Consider the following 9,932-nt stretch of genomic DNA (forward strand, 5'->3'; position numbering starts at 1 on the left):
AATTCACCTCCAAAAATTAGCCACAGAGTTCCAAGATACCTTTTTGAAATATAATAGAAGATTGGGATCCTGGTAGTAGTTCTTAGGACCATGGTCAGAGTTGTTGGTGTTGTTGTTTTGGTCCTTTGTTTTCAAAGAGGACTGATGGCATCAGGAGGGTGATATCTTGATTTTTCCAGGTGAATTGGATATAAGTGAGGTAGAGCTATGCAAAGTCATCAGTATCACTCTCTCCTCCAGAATCATGTGAGTCAAAGTACCATTGATACAATTCCTACCATGGAAAATATAGGGGAACCTGATTCAAGAAGAGAAATGTGGGTATATAAGAAAGTACCTTGGAGAAACTTTCGCATTTGACTAGATAGATATTCTATGCCTGATTCTAATCTGCTACCATGTGGTAAAGAGATCTCTGGTTTGACTGGGGTGAATTAAAAGACACTCTTTTTACCTGGTTTGATCCTTGCTCTTTATTTTTTTAAGAGTGATAGGAATCAATGAGAGACAACCATATTTAAGGGGCTATGTCTTTTGTCTTTCTTTGTATCCCTATTGCCTATTTATCTTGAACATAATGGTCACTTTTCTTTTCAATGTGGTGAGAAATAGATAAAAGAGAAAATAAATTGTTGCTAATTTTTCAAAAATCTAGAAATAGAGAGGTGAAGGTGTACTCCAAAAATGGAATGTTGGATGCCTGTTCAGATGAAGTTACTGTATTATTAATTTTATTTGATTGTTTTCAGTTTTTACCAGAGATAGCTCAAGGAGTGGTGGTAATCTGTAAATATTAAAAATGTAAAAAAGAAAATATGCCAATAAAATTTCTTCCAAAATGTATCTCAATAGCCTAAAATCCCAATGACAACCCAAAACATAAACATTAGCAAAAGTAAGAAAATAGTAAAAACTGTTAATGATTAAGTGATCAAAAATCTGCTTAAATCTGAACCCATTGTTCCCAGATATGAATGTATTATAATGGAAAGTATACCTTAGAGATTTGAGGGAAAAATTTTTATACTTTATAAAATTTTTATACTTGAAGTCTTACTTTATCTTCAAAACAAATATCTCTTTGTAAAAATCAATCAGATCAAACAGATAGAAGATGACTTATTAGATAAATAGATAGACAAACAGATAGATAGGTGGATAGGGAAATATGGAAAAGAAATACAAAGAATCATGTTAAGTCAAGTCTGAAGTGAGCAAAGAGAGTATGGTTACTTTCTCAAGTGGAAGTTCTAGGAGGAATCTTTCCACTATTGATGTTTATTGATCAAATGGAATGGAGTATTACTTCTGGGTGGCCAACAGAGGAGAGAACACAGGAGCAATGGAAGTTTGAGTCCATAGCAGTGTGTATTCAGAGAAGACTAGTGCCTCTGATGTGAGAATCACCAAGTCCCCTTCAGGGGCTGCTTTTCACCTTTGACATCCATCTGATCCTCTTAATTCTCACCTGTGGCTCCAAGAAGCTGTGACAAGGACAGCAGCCACACCCTGGTAAACTGTTTCAGCAGATAGTCTAAACTAGGTTGAGGGTAACTGGGGGTCTCAAACTTGTCAGTGAAGTAGGAGTGTGTTTGCCCCCAAGCATGTAAAGACTTCCCCTGGTGGAATGAGCAGAAGAAAACAATTTGTTACAAAAGCCATGAAGGCAACCAAACAGGCACTGTAATACATTTGATGATAATGTTTGTCCTTTGTTCTCAAAGAAGATGACCATGATATCGTGGATGTGATGCCATGACATACAGGTGAGCTGGGAGGGTTGTGCAAAATCACAAGCTTCACTTTCTCCTCTAGAGCCAACAGAGTCCAGGAACCAGTTATAGATCATGACATGATCAAGGTTGATAACTAATCATCTTGTATATTTAAATTCAGTTCTCTAAGATGTCAGAATATATCTGTCACTACAAAGTCTCAGTCCAGTCTCTTAGATCGTTTAGATCAGGCAATGGCTCAATTCCTTGTAGAATATATGCCTTTTAGTTCTTGAAAGCTTATATGCTCTAATTAAGGAATATTCAAAAGTTTCCCTGCTCCCACCCACCTGCACACTTCCCCTATTTCCCCTATGTTTGTCTTCATTATTCCTGAATGAGATGTTTCTCTCTCACACACACACACTCTCTCTCTCTTAATTAATTTATCAACAAACATTTATTAAGTGACTAGAATTTTATATTTTTGGATCTAGGTCTATATTTTATTTGACAGTATTTTATTCTTTCCAATTACATACAAAAACAATTTTCAATTTTCAATTTTTTTTATTTTTTAACCAATGATTTTTCTATGAATTAATTTTCCAATTATATGTAAAGATAATTTTCAACATTCATTTTTGTAATGTTTTCTCCCTCCCATCCTTCCTTCCACCCTAATAGCAATTGGATATAGCTTATATATGCCCAGTCATGTTACACATATTTCCATATTATTCATACTGTGCAAGAAAAATGGGAACAAAAGTGAAAAATCTTGAGAAAGAAAAAAATACATAAAACAAATGTAAAAAGTAAAAGTAGAATGCTTTGATCCACATTCAGGCTCCATAGTTCTTTCTATGGAGGTGAATGTCATTGTCCATCACAAGTCTTTTAGAAATATCTTTGATCACTTTATTACTGAGAAGAGCTAAGTCTATCATGGTTGATCATCCTACAGTGCTGCATTACTGTGTACAATATCCCCCTAGTTTTATTCCCTTCACTTAGCATCAATTCATGACTTTTCTGAAATCTGCCTGCTCATCATTTCTTATAGAACAATAATATTACATTATATTCATATACCATAGTTTCTTCAGTCATTCCCAAATTCATGGACTATCCCTTAATTTCCAACTCTTTGCCACCACAAAACTATTTTTGTACATGTGAATCTTTTCCCCATTTTTGTTATCTCTTTGGGATACAAACCTGGTAGTGAGTATTATTGGACTTCTCCAACATCTATCATTTTTCTTTTCTTTCATATTAGCCAATCCATATGGTTGTACCTCAGAGTTGCTTTAATTTACATTTCTCTAATCAATAATGATTTTGAGCATTTTTATATGACTTTAGATAGCTTTGATTTCTTCTTCTGAAAATTGCTTGTTCATATCTTTTGACCAGTTATGAACTAGAGAATAAGTGATTACTATTAACCAGGCACTGTTTTCACATTTATCTTTGTAGATTTTTTTCTTTTCTGTGTTTAATTCAGTCCATGAGCTTTGCCATTTTCAGCTTTATGTGCAATGTGTATTTTAACAGATTCTGCAACTGACCATCAAGAAGCACTCTTTGGTTGTCTGAGGCAGTGATCTGGGTAGTCATAATAGAGATATAGGTCTGCTTTGTGCTGAGTGAGTCCTAAGCAATGAAGAGTAAAAGGAAAAGAAGCTTTTGTATACATACAGCTTGTTCTCAGTCCTAGGAGAGCTTATTAGACTGTTGTATATGCCCTCATCTATCTGGCCCAAAAGAAGAATTTCTTTATCTTAAATTACTGGATCTGAAATTCCCTAATCTCAATTTCATAGAAGAGGGAAGGATATTCTGGTTAATGTTCAGTTTTTCAAGATTTCCAAAATTCAGGATTTTAGAAATAGCAGGAAGACTTCTTGGTGAACATCAGCTTCTTGTAGAAAAGAGTAACATGCATGTGGCCTCCCCTAATTGAAGGAAAAATAAAGTACAGAATCAGAAAACCCTGATCTTTACTGTCTTCTATTCTATGTGTTTTTTTGTGTAGTGCAAGTCTAATGGGAAAGGCATTGAATCTATAACAAAATTAAACTTATTTTACCTTCTGGGGTGGGGGGATAGTCCAAGCTCTGAGAACTGTATTGTTAGGCTGCATGGGTTGTTGGCTTAACAATGAAACTTAATAGTATGTAAGGGGTTTATCTCTCTAGTCATCCCTTCATAGAATGCAGAAGATCTTGTGCAAAAGGTGGAAGTCATCAGAAAAGGAGGACAATTACACTGATTGCCCCTTTCTTTGGAGAGAGCCAGAGAACAGCAAAGAGGTTCTTTGGCAGAAAGTTCTTTCTGAATTTCCTGAATTTTCAGTGAGGTGAAATAAAGATTGTCTTGTGTCTGAAGTAAGGTAGCTAGTTGGAACAGTAGATAGAGTGCTAGGATTGGACTCAGAAAGGCTCTTCTTCCTGAGTTCAAATCTGACTTCAGACACTTCCTAGCTATGTGACCCTGGACAAATTACATATTCTGGTTTGCCTCTGTTTCCTTATCTGTAAAATGAACTGGATAAGGAAATGGCAAGCCATTCTAGTGTCTTTGCTAAGAAAACCTCAAAAGCAGTCAGAAAGAGTCAGACAAGACTGAAAATGACTAAATATCAAATATGTCTGATATGCTGAGTTACTTTAAGTGATTATATGAGAGCTAGGGGACCCTTTTGCCTTTATCTATAGACATCTAGATATGATCTACAGTTAAACCTTGATTAATACAAATGATGAATCCTATGAAATTGTTGCATATATTATAATTCATACTATTTGGTGTTATAATTATATAAAACATGGCAATTTGTTCAATTTGTTCCAATTCAATGGAAATTTGCAGTGTGAATCGAATTCAAATAATGTAACTACTTCATAGGATTCATTGCTTACACTAATCAGGACCTAAGTTTATAGGTTAAAATTTCCCAAAACCAAATCTAAATGGGAATAAAATGGACCAAAGATATAAATGGAACAGTTCATATAAACCCAGAACTGGGTGTTTGCACCTATATTACAATATTATAGATGGTGCAGGGGTTGCAGTAGCACTTCAGTTCTTTGCTTAATAGTACTTGGAAAATGTTCCTCCAGAGTCTCATAATTAGGTATCACTGCCCTAAACATAGACATTATAAAGAGTTAGAATATAAAGGGTACACATTGTAGTATGAGCTTGCTAGGCAAAACTAGCTTTTGCTACTTCAGTTATTGTCCAACAGAATAATGAAATTTAGAGCTGGAGATGCTCTTATATTTAATCTTATTCAACTCTTTCCTTTTACAGATGAGTAAACAGAAGTCCAAGGTCATCCAAATAGTAAGTAGAAGGTGTAATATTTGAATCTAGGTCTTTTGACTCAAAGTCCAGAGTTCTTTCTACTTTACCTAATGTATCCCACATTTACTACAGTTAAGGATGGGCTCATTCAGTTTGATTGAAGCAGTATTCATAGGCAGATTGCCAGCATACTATTTTTTTTTGTAACCCTACAAATACATACTCATTTGGATGAACCAGGCAGAACATTTTTTCTCCCACAGTAGCATTGAGAGATTGCCAGTGACAAGCGGACATGCTACCAAGTTCTCCCAACAGTAACATCTTTTCCTTCACCTCCCACAGTGACTATAAATGAAAATCATCTCCCTAGATTAGAACCATACTGCCATGGAATAGATTTCAGGGGCCAGCTTGCTATTTTTTTCCTACTGTAATTTAAATGCAGTTTACATACAACTCAAAAAGTTGCAGGCTAAATTCATCACTCCCTTAGGATCAGCAAAAACCAATAATATGAAGTGTTATAAATGAGATCCAACATGAATTTGTAATGAGATCAGGAGGTATATGCTCATTAGCATGAGGGTTTCAAGGTCCATCCTGTTCACACTTTCAATACCATCTTTAGAAATGCTTCTAAAGAGCTGATTCCTTCTATGGTCTGAGTGATCATTTAGTAAAACCTAATTATAAATTAAAACAATAAGTATTTATTAAGTAAATGACAGGCACTTCACAAGTCACTATGGACCGAAAGACAAAAATATAGTAATGCCTGCTCTCAAGAAGCTTGCATTATCCTATGGAAAAAAACAGCCATCCATATATCCATATATATAATATTGTATTATGATATGTTTTCTTATGTTATATTATGTTATATCATATACCATATTATATTATAATACATACACACATTTGAAGATAAAGATATAGCTACAGATAGAGATTAGATGGATGTACAAATATATATATGTATATATATATATATTATATATCTGCTTATAGAATATCTCAAAGTCTCAGCATACTTTTAAGCTATTAAATCTTTAAAGTGCAGTAAAACTTTTGAGACATTTTATAAGGTTATGTATTGTATTCTGTATGTACATTATTTATGTACATATGTGTGTCCATTTTCCCTCTCAAATGGTGTTAAATAATTAAAGTATTAAAGTTAATTTATTAAATTCCCAATACTTTTGGGACACTTTATAAAAGTATATATGTATATGTGCATCCACATACATGTGTGTGCATGCAACTTGTGTCTATGCATCGAATGCATGTTTGTGTGATTTTTTTCTTTCCCAAGAGTTTTAAAGCTATTAAAGTTTAAAACTTCACTGACTCTTGAGACACTTTATATATTTGATGATTATGTGATAACAAATATTTATATAGAACTTTAAGATTTGCAATACCTTTATGAATATTATCTCACTTTATCCTTACCACAACCCTGAGAATGAGGGGTTATTATTATTTCCATTTTACAGATGAGAATACTGACTCAAAAAAAGGCTAAGTAACTTGTCCTATGTCAGCAAGATAATATATGGCTAATTTGAATTCAGGTCATCCTGAGGAGACCCTGAACATCTAAGGACAAAGCCTTCCCTGAGCTGTCATAATTTGTTATTTGTACCCCCAAAACTGTTCTTCCAGTATGTCCTTGGGAGTCAAGACAGGTATCAGTTAGTCCACACCTGCCTGAGAAACTGTTTGTGCAGCTGGGACCCTTGTAGACAAGTAAATCATCCTGTATTCGTGGTCTAGCAATTTCCGAGGGAATAAAATGTTGCCTTTTCCATTTCCTTTCTCCATCCCTTTGAGGAGTCCTTTTCCCTTCCCCTGTTACTTCCCCCTTTTTACTGTAACTTAAATACCCAAGTATTTCCTTGAACTACTGGGCTCCTTGGATAAAAAGACTTGTCACATGCATGTGCCTTTTCTCTTGTAACATACAACACATTTCTCATGAGCTTTTTTTGCTAATTATATATAGTACACATATGTATATATATGTTTATTCAGATGCACATCAATACTGTTCAAGCAAAAATACTTTGAAACCACTGATCTAAGTTAGCTCTGAGCTATTTTATAATTGATTCTATTCTGTACCAATCACCAACATGGTGTAAAACTGCTTAGGTCACATTTCATTGACTCTGGGAAAAGTTTAGAAGTTCCAATTTTTCTATTAATCACTTTAATTCAAAGTCTGGTTTCTTATCTCTTTACAACGAACCGGCCTTGCACCTAAAATGAATCAATCTAAATTTACTAGTTAAAGGATGTTGCTAGTCCTGCATTCCCCATGCTGTGTCCCATGCCTATGACATTTCATCCTTTGTAACCAACCATATTGTTTTTTTATCCATTATATGATACTGTCTTCTATTTTTTGAATGTTTCTCCTTTTGCCTATAAAAATGATCTGTCAGTCCTCATTCAGGGTCTTACTTTGCCCAAGAAGTTGAGACTCCTATTTAAAGGCAAATTCATACTTTGTTAATAAATTGATCATGCCAGGAGCTTTGTGCCTCAGTTTACTTCAATTTCATATGCAACAATATGTAAACAAAATATTTAATCATTTTAAGTGTAAAATATTTAAACAATTCAAAATAGTTTAGGTATTAAAAAAAGGATCACTGACAATTGGTGGAAATGAACAAAGGACTTCTATAACTGGTTTGAAATGCGTTTTGAAGGGAGCCTCAGATTCCAATAAATGGAAGTGAGGAAAAAAGAACATTTAAGGTTCAGACAACAGTTTGTACCAAGACATAGAGAGGAGGCAATGGAGACTTCCATACAAGATGGTGGTGAGAAGACAGGCATTGTGATTAAGTGCTCCTCTTTCCCCTCAAAAACAACATGAGAGAAACCTCTTAAAAGAAATTCAATCAACAAAAGCCAGAAAGAGAAGCTAGGAGAAGAACATCTACCAACAAAGTCTATCTCAGGGGACCATGGGTTGGCCTGGAGATGAAAGAAGAGGCTCAGTGCAGGGACAGCAGCTTGGGGAGGCCAGAGGACCAGTCTCAGATGTAGAGACTTCAGTGAATGGCAGGTCTGAGATCAAGCTTTGGCTGTGGAGTCTTTGGCCAGGGGGAAGAGGAGCTACAGGAGGGTGAGTTTCCGCTAGAGTCTGGGAGCATGCCTGGGGAGCAGCAAGCTGAGCCAGGGACCAGAGCTCCATACTTTCAGCTGAGCCCTTTGTCCAGAACAAACAATAAACAACCCACCCCCACCCCCTCAGGACAAGAGTTCACTCAATAGAAGGAGATTAACTCCCTCCCCCAGGGCCCAGACCAGTGTTCAAGGTCAAAACAGACCCTGCTGCTGAGGACCTCAAACACTCCAGAGAAAGCTACCGGTGCCCCCTACTGGCTGTCCCTTGGAATTACTAAGCCAAGTGAACAAAGCCTCTAGGATCTTCAAAAGCAAACTTCTGAGAGCCAGCTCCCCCCACCCCAGAAAGATGAAAAAAAGGTCAGAGAAAAGGAGGGGCAATGGAGAAATACTTAGAAGTGACAGATTCTAACCCAGAGAGATCTAGCACTGCTGAGGAGAATATGAATTGGTCTACAACCCAGAAAGACTCCCTTGAAGAAATAAGGAAGGAGTTTAAAAATTAATTGGGGATGGCTAGGTGGTGCAGTGGATAGAGCACCAGCCTTGGAGTCAGGAATTCCTGGGTTCAAATCCAACTTCAGACACTTAATAATTACGTAGCCGGGTGGCCTTGGGCAATCCATTTAACCCCATTGCCTCAAAAAATCTAAAGAAAATTTTAATTGAAAAATTGGGAAAAGAAACTCAAGAGAAAATTAACGCATTGCAAGAGAAAATTAACATCTTGTAACAAGAAAACAAATCCTTGGAAAATACAATTGGACAAACACAAAATGAGACTAACTATCAGATCTTCATTTGGGAAAATGCGAAAAGATGATGATTCTCTTAAAACTACATTTTGGCAAATGGAAAACTCCTTCAAAAATAGAATTGACCAATTGGAAAAAGAGTTGGCAAAAGATAAATGAAGAAAAATCTTCTTCTCTAAAATAAAGGATGGAATCAGTGGAAACTAATGACTTCATGAGACAACAAGACTGCATTAAACACAACCAAAAGATCAAAAAAATAGAAAAAATGTAAAATACCTCATCAGCAAAGCCACTGACCTCAATAACAGATCGAGACAGGAGAACCTGAGAATTATTGGCCTTCCTAAAAATATTGAAGAGAAAAAAAAAAAAAAAAGCCTGGACTTAATATTACAGGATTTAGTGATGGAAAATTGCCCTGATATCATGGAACCAGAGGGCAAAATAGTTATTGAAAGAATACATAGATCCCCTCTGGAAAGAGATCCTAAAATGAAAACACCAAGGAATGCTGTGGCCAAATTCCAGAACTATCAGATAAAAGAGAGAATCCTGCAAGCAGCCAGAAAGAAACAATTGAAATATCAAGGAGCCAGAGTAAGGATTATGCAGGACCTGACCACAGCAACATTAAGGATTTAAAGGGCCTGGAATGAGATATTCCAAAGAGTAAGGGAGCTTGGAATGAAGTCAAGAATATAATGAATATACTACCCCACAAAGCTGAGCCTTCTCTTCCAGGGGAAAAGATGAACATTTAATGACATGGGAGACTTCCAAGATTGCATGATGAAAAGACCAGAGCCAAAAAGAAAATTTGGACATCAAACAGGAGGCTCAAGAGACACATGAAAATGTTAAAAAAAAAAAAAAAAGAATTGCTATCCAATAAGATGAAACAGGCTATATACCCACTTGGGAGAAATAATCTCATAACTCTTGAGAATTGTAACTCTATTAGAGAGAACATACATAGCCAGAAGTGATGGACACT

General features: G+C 35.7%; 1 pseudogene; it reads right to left on the reverse strand.

The window, feature by feature from the left end:
• Positions 1-8,247, reverse strand: part of LOC141499379 (protein FAM50A-like) — a 35,842-nt pseudogene extending 27,595 nt beyond the window's left edge.
• Between the last annotated feature and the right edge of the window lie 1,685 nt (positions 8,248-9,932).

Source organism: Macrotis lagotis, chromosome X (genome assembly GCF_037893015.1).
Source record: "Macrotis lagotis isolate mMagLag1 chromosome X, bilby.v1.9.chrom.fasta, whole genome shotgun sequence".
Lineage (NCBI taxonomy): Eukaryota > Metazoa > Chordata > Mammalia > Peramelemorphia > Peramelidae > Macrotis > Macrotis lagotis.